The 7,526-nt window shown below is 40.5% G+C and overlaps 1 protein-coding gene across 4 annotated transcripts in view; it reads right to left on the bottom strand.

Annotated features, from left to right (window-relative positions):
* The window catches only part of SLC25A13 (solute carrier family 25 member 13), a 211,344-nt gene that overhangs the window by 86,510 nt on the left and 117,308 nt on the right, over nt 1-7,526 (bottom strand). The window lies entirely within an intron of this gene.

The following is a 7,526-nucleotide window of genomic DNA, read 5'->3' as shown; positions in this document are numbered from 1 at the left end:
TCACTTCTGTGCCCTGCTGGAGTCCAGGGATAAGAAAACTGGAATGAAGTTTGATAGGTTCAATGACCTGGCCAAACCCAGTGTAAGTGATGCAGATGATCAAAGGGACAATGCCTGCAGGGACATTCAGCTCTCCCAAAACAGAAAGCGAGAACTTCTTAACATCTAGGTGGAACACAGGGTACATGGGTGGTTCCGTGGTAGAATGCTAACCTCCCATGCGGGAGAACCGGGTTCGAGTCCCAGACCTTGAACCCCAAAACAAAAAAACAAATGAAAACATGGCACACAAACATGTGACATAACAACAGACTGAAGAGAGCAGTTCCTCTGGAACACCCCAGTCCTCTAGCCCAGGGTCACACCACCCAGGCATTCGTGGCATTTGGGGGAGGGGGGTGAGGCTAAGTCTTTGTTGTGGGAAACTTCACTCTTCACTGCAGGATGTTTCACAGCATCGCTGGCCTCTACCCACTAGATGCCAGTAGCACTCCACCCCCTCCCTGCCCAAAAGCCACTTCACAGTTACAGCACCTGCCAGTTTCGATCCAGCCTATCTTGGCTGAAACTTGTCCCCAGGACTCTGATATTTCTGGCACCAAATCTACTCACTCCTTAGAAGGAGGCATTTGTCACCTCTTTGGTCTTCTCACTCTTATTATGCTAGGAAAGTCCGCTACCCCAAGTCCCCAAGGATATGGCTTATCCCAAGGCTTAACTCCCAAATTCAAATTTCTTACCCTAATCTGCTGGAGCAGAATATTCTACAGCCTAGAGGGCATCTCCGTGTGGGTATCTTGTTAAAGTCATAAAATTTCCCACAAGCATCACTATCCCCACTACTCCCCAGTCACCCTCGGACCTGATCCCTCTCCCACAACTACTGGTATATTGTTTTTCCCATCATCTCACCTAGAAATCTGTCTCTTTCCCCACATCAAACAAACCAGCAATCAAATTGTGTCACTTTGACCTTTGAATGATCACTCAAACACATCTTTTCCTCTTTATTCTGAATCCAGTGGTTCAGATCTCCCTTGAAGAACCCCTACAGGCCCAGCTGTCAGCTGGTACTTCTCTCTGACCTCTGTGATCCATTGTGCATGCATCAGAGGTCAGAATCTCAGCTCTGACCTTAATCTTCCTCGGCAGAAAATTCCAACAGCCCTTCACCATAAAGACTCAATTCTCCACAGCCAAGCCTTCAAGACCATACAGGAGCTGCTCCCAGCCTCATCTCCCTCCATCCCATGGCCAGCAGCCCTTCCACACCTCCAGGTCTATGCCTTTGCCTAGTGTACCTGTTACTTCTTTCTCTAGCTCCTGAAATCCTACCACTTCAAGGCTTAGCTCAAATACCCCCCAGGTCTCCTACCTGAAAATAACTGATCTGAGTTCATGTGGGACCCCTGCTTGAATTCAACTATAATATTTCTTTCTTTTCCTCTTATTATAATCCGTTGTTTATATTCCTGTCTCTTCCTCTACCTCGCTAAAAGAAAAGAGACTATATCCTGTTTATCCCATTTCACAGTGCTGGGCAAAATACATACAATAGGTGCTCAATAAATGGTATACATCATCATCATCAGTATCGAGTGGTCCATAAAATCAAGTGGATGAACACAGCATGATTGACTGAACTTCTATCAGGCCCTCCTATTTAGCAGGATGGAAGAAACTGACCACTAAAATAATCTGTAGTGAAAATGGCTGCAGTATATTTTCAACTGAAAATAAATGAACATAGTTTCCTTTGAATAGCCAGACCTGGGAATTGTAGACTTCGTAAAGCTGCTAAAACCTTCCCAAGCCAAGATTACCCTCAACAGCAAAAGGTGTGTTCAGTTATTTGTCATTTTCCCTAGTTTATAACTCATGTAGAGTTTTAGGGATGCTCAGATCATCACACCAAAACAGCATCACTTTGCCCGACCACCCCATCTACTGAGAGGACAGTGAAGCCAGGATACTGAGGCCAGCTGTGTAGGGTTCAGAATGGAGAGACGGATGCCGAATTGGACGACAAAGCAGTGGCCAATTCCCACACTGCAGGACAGGGGTGCACCTGCAATGAGAAGTGTGTCCTTACACATTTCTGCACCTACAGCTCCATGATTAAACCTTCCCCAACAGGAACCCCTCAGTGACGGAAAATGAAGGCCCTCTCCCTCCTTGTGATGAGCAGCTTGGGAATACACTCCCAACAACTCCTGAAGATTTAGGGCATTAGAGTTTCCATGAACAAGACACTAGATCTATGTACTTCTCTAAACAGTAGGCTACAGCTAAAACATTTAGTTAGGTGTTTCCCCCACATTAAAATTCGCTTACTGAAGAGGGACAGCTGAAGAGCATCTGTTTATATGGTGACTATTCTTCTGGCTGCAGAAATGAAACCACTACCTCAGTGGGCACAGCACTCACGGTGACAGTAGGCACTGCACTACGCACCAGATACAAAGTCTCCTAAAGCACTTGATAAGAATTACTTAAATGGTCACAGCAACTTTTTTTTTTTAACTTTTTTATTGTATAGTATGACATTTATTCAAAGCAAAGGAATAAAAACAATAGTTTACAAAGCATTCTTCAACAAGGAGTTACAGGAAAGATCCCAGAGTTTGTCATGGGCTACCATATGATCCCCTCAGATTTTTCCTTCTAGCTGCTCCAGAATATAGGAGGCTAAAGGGCTTAAATGCTTTTTTATCACCACAATCGACTTTTTTCTTTCTTTTTGTGAAAAATAACATATATACAAAAAAAAAAAAACATTTCAAAGCACAGCACCACAATTAGTTATAGAACATATTTCACAGTTTGACATGAGTTACAATCCCCAATTTTAGGTTTTTACTTCTACCTGCTCTAAATTACTGGAAACTAAAAGAGATATCAATTTAATGATTCAGCAATCACATTCATTTGTTAAATCCTATTTTCTCTGTATAACTCCATCATCACCTTTGATCTTTTCATCCCTTTCTTTAGGGGTGGCTGGGCTATGGCCATTCTAATTTTTCATGTTGGAAGGGCACTATCTGATGTTCTGGAGAGGCTGGACCCTCTGGGTTTCAGGTCTTATCTGGTCCATGGACCCCGCAGGAGGATGTAGGTTTCTGGAAAACAGTAGTCCTTGGAACCCTTGTAGAATCCTTTATAGATAGCCCTAGGTGTTCTTCAGGATTGGCTTGAATGGTCCTGGTTGGGGGTTGGCAGATTATGTTAGGTGGCACTGTCTAAGTGAAGCTTGTGTAAGAGCAACCTCCAGAGTAGCCTCTTGGATCTATTTGAACTCTGCCACTGATACTTTATTCGTTATACTTCTTTTACCCCTTTTGGTCAGGATGGAATTGTTGATCCCATGGTGCCAGGACCGGACTCATCCCTGAGAGTCATCTCCCACATCGCCAGGGAGACTTTCAACCCTGGATGTCACGCCCCATGTAGAGAGGAGAGCAATGATTTCACTTGCAGAGTTGGGCTTAGAGAGAGTAAGGCCACATCTGAGCACAAAAGAGGTCCTCCAGAAGTTAACTCTTAGGCACACATATAGGTAGGCTAAGTTTCTATGCTACCTACATAAGCTTTACAAGAGTAAGCCTCAGGATCAAGGACATGGCCATTTGGGTGTCCCTTTAGTTTGACACAGTATCGGGATTTCCTGATGGTAAAGTTCAATAGTTCCATACTTTTTCTCCCATTCCTCAAGGGACTTTGCAAATACTTTTTTATTATCTGCTTAATATACTCTAGGATGTATCCAGGCACGACAATAATCTATACAGGATTAAAGGACCTTTTCTTATCCTGTGCTCCCTATGTTTCAATTATTCAAATGAGCTATACAGATAGGTTGAGTTAAATTATGTACTATAGAAAATTTCAGCTCCAGACCAAATAAACCTTTTTTTCTTTTGGTCTCAAAGAGTAGTGTGGTTCTAAAATATACACACTGTCTTCCTTACCCCTGTGTTCTGAATTACTTTAACCCTAACATGATTGACTTCATTCTTATTTCTAAATATCAGGGTATACATAAATTATATATATATATATATATATATATATATATATAAAACAGCCTTTTAAAATCTAGAATAATTACCACTCCAGACTAAATGTATCTGCTATAAAAGCTTACAAAAACGGCCCATTTTCTTGCAAGCATTTTCTAAAAGAGACCATACCGTTGTTCTTTTGCTTCTGGCTTATTTTGTCTCACCAAATGTCCCACACATTCATTCACAATGTTGCTTGTCTCATGACTTTATTCCTCTTTTGTAGCAGCACAACATTCGTTCATAAGTATACACCATCATTTGCCAATCTACTTCTCAGTCAGTGCATCCTTCAGCCACCTGCATTCATCGGGGATCATGTATAGTGCCCAAAGTCCACAGTCCATCAACACTCTCAATTTTAGATAATTTCATTGTTTCCAGGAGAAAGAAAACCAAGAAACACATCCTCATCAAATAGGAAATCTAAACCTCCTAACTCTCGTCCCTCCCTTGCTGTTGCTGTGGTGATGCTGATGTTTTCCTTTTAAACATGGCCTATAGCATGCATTTTCCCCTGTACCCTGGACTTAAACACTCTTTGTACACAAATCGGATCTTTGAAGTAGTTCTTGCAAGAACCAATTTGTATTTCTAGTGTTAATCAGTGGGACACGTAGGTCTATACAACCCCTTTCAATCTTGTTCATCTTCAATATGGTAATATTACTTATAGACCCACTGGAGAACTGCTTCACTCCTATCTATTCCCTTACATTGGCATTCAACCTCATTAGCTAATTGTTCACCCATCTCTAGTTTTTACATATCTCTAAGTCTCCTATATACTGTACTATAAGCCTCTGATTTTACCTATACCATGGTCATAAAAGTGGAATCATAGAGTATCTAGTGTCTGGCTTACTTACTCAGCATTATGTCCTCAAGGCTCATCCATCTTGTCATGTGTTTCAGGACATCATTTCATCTTACTTCTGTGTAATATTCCATCGTATGTATATACCACCTTTGGTTAATTCACTCATCTGTTGATGGGCATTTGGTTTGTTTCCATCTTTTGGCAATTGTCAGTAATGCTGCTATGAACATCTGTGCACAAATGTCTGTTTGTGTCATTGCTTCCCATGATTCTGGGCATATACCAAGTAGTGCTATTGCTGGGTCATAGGGCAACTCAATATTTAGCTTCCTAAGGAACCACCAAACAATCTTCCATAGGGGCTGCACCATTACACATTCCCACCAGTAGTGCCTAAGTATCCCAGTTTCTCCACATCTTCTTCAACATTTATAGTTTTCCTATTTAATAGGAGCCATTCTTATACGTGTGAGGTGGTATCTCATTGTAGTCTGGATCTACATTTCCCTCATAGTCAGTGAAAATGAGCATCTCTTCATGTGCGTTTGAGCCATCTGTATTTGCTCTTCAGAAAAATGCCTATTCATATCTTTAGCCCATTTCATAATTGTGTTGCTTGTTCTTTTGTTGTTGAATTGTATTATTTCTTTCGTATACAGGATCTCAAACCTTTGTCCAATATGTGATTACCAAATATTTTCTCCCATTGACTTGCCTCTCCCCTCTTTGACAGTCTGTTGGGGTGCAGAAGCATTTGAAATTTGAGGAGTTTCATTTATCTGTTTTTTTCTTTTGTTGCTTGTGCTTTGGGTGTAAAGTTTAGGAAGCTACCTCCTATTACTAGGTCTTGAAGATGTTTCCCTACATTTTCTTCTAGATGCTTTATGGTGCTAAGTTCTTTATATATAGGTGTTTGATCCACTTTAAATTAATTTTTGTGTAGCGTATAAGATAGGGGTCCACTTTCAGTCTCTTGGCTAATGATATCCATTTCTTCCATGCCCAATTATCGAAAAGACTATTTTGTCCCAGTTCAGAGGATTTGGAGGCCTTATTAAAAATCATTTGATCATATATTTGGTGGTCTATTTCTGCACTCTCAATTCAACTCCATTGGTCAATGCTTCTGACTTTGTGCCAGTACCATGCTGTTTTGAACACTGTGATTTTATAATAGGTTTTAAAGTCAGGGAGTGTTAATTCTCCCACTTCATTCTTCTTTTTTAGGATGCTTTTAGCTATTCGGGGGTCTCTTTCCCTTTCAGATGAATTTGGTAACTAGCTTTTCCAAGTCTTTGAAGTAGGTTGTTGGAATTTTGATTGGTACTGTGTTGAATCTATAGATCAATTTGGGGAGAACTGACATCTTAACTATATTTAGCCTTCCTATCCATGAGCAGGGAATGTCTTACCACCTATTTAGATCTCCTTCGATTTCTTCTAGCAATATTATGTAGTTTTCTGTGTACAAGTCCTTTATGTACCTAATTAAGTTCATTCCTAAGTACTTGATTCTTTTAGTTGCTATTTTGAATGGGATATTTTCCTTAACTGACTCCTCAGTTAGGTCATTGCTGGTGTTTAGAAATGTTACTAATTTTTGCACATTAATTTTATATCCCACCACCTTGCTGAATTTGTTAGCCCAAGTAACATTCCTGTAGATTTCTCAGGATCTTCCAAGTATAGTATCACGTCATGTGCAAATAATGAAAGTTTTACTTTTTCCTTTACAATTTGGGTGTCTCTTATTTCTTTTGCTCACAGCATCATAAAGCTGTGCATTCATCACAACTGATTTTTGAACATTTTCATTACTCAAAAAAATAAAAATAAAAGTGAAAAAGTACACCCAAAACATCCAATATCCCCCTTCCCCCCTTTTATTTATTTTTTTGTCTTTTTTTTTTCATACTCATCATACACTGGAAAAGGGAATGTCAATGTCGAGGTTTTCACAATCACACAGTCACACCCTAAAAGCACTATACAATTGTCTTCAAGACTCAAGGCTACTGGAATACAGTTCAACAGTTTCGGGTATTTCCCTCTAGCTATTCTAATACATGAAAAACTGAAAAAGAATATCCATATACTGCATAAGAATAACCTCCAAAATGATCTCTCGGTTCTATTCGGAATCTCTTAGCCACTTATTTTATTTCATTTTTCTTCCCCCTTTTAGTGAAGAAGTCTTTTTCACTCCCACAATGTCAAAGTTCTGGCTCATCCCCGGGAGTCATGACCCACATTGCCAGGGAGATCTACACCCCTGGGATTCATGTAGGAAGGAGGGCAGTGGGTTCACCTGTGGAATTGGCTTAGAGAGGGAGGCCATGTCTGAGCAACAAAAGAGGTTCTCTGGGGGTGACTCCTAGGCATAATCATAAGGAGGTTGAGCTTCTTCTTTGCAGGAATATGTTTCATGCAGGTTAAGCCCCAAGATCAAGGGCTTGGCTTTTTAAATTGGAAGGCCCCAAAGATTCCAAGAATATCCAGTTGGGGAAGTTTAATATTTCTACCTTTTTCCCCCAGTCCCTCAAGGGGACTTTTCAAAGCAACCTTTTAAAGAAGGTTACTATTACTAACCTCTTTATGGCAGTTGAGGAAACTGAGTTTTCACTGACAGTGAGCAGCAAACC

Source organism: Tamandua tetradactyla, chromosome 1 (assembly GCF_023851605.1).
Source record: "Tamandua tetradactyla isolate mTamTet1 chromosome 1, mTamTet1.pri, whole genome shotgun sequence".
Taxonomy (NCBI): domain Eukaryota; kingdom Metazoa; phylum Chordata; class Mammalia; order Pilosa; family Myrmecophagidae; genus Tamandua; species Tamandua tetradactyla.
The sequence above is the reverse complement of the archived record's forward strand: the minus strand, read 5'-3'. Positions and strand labels throughout refer to the sequence as shown.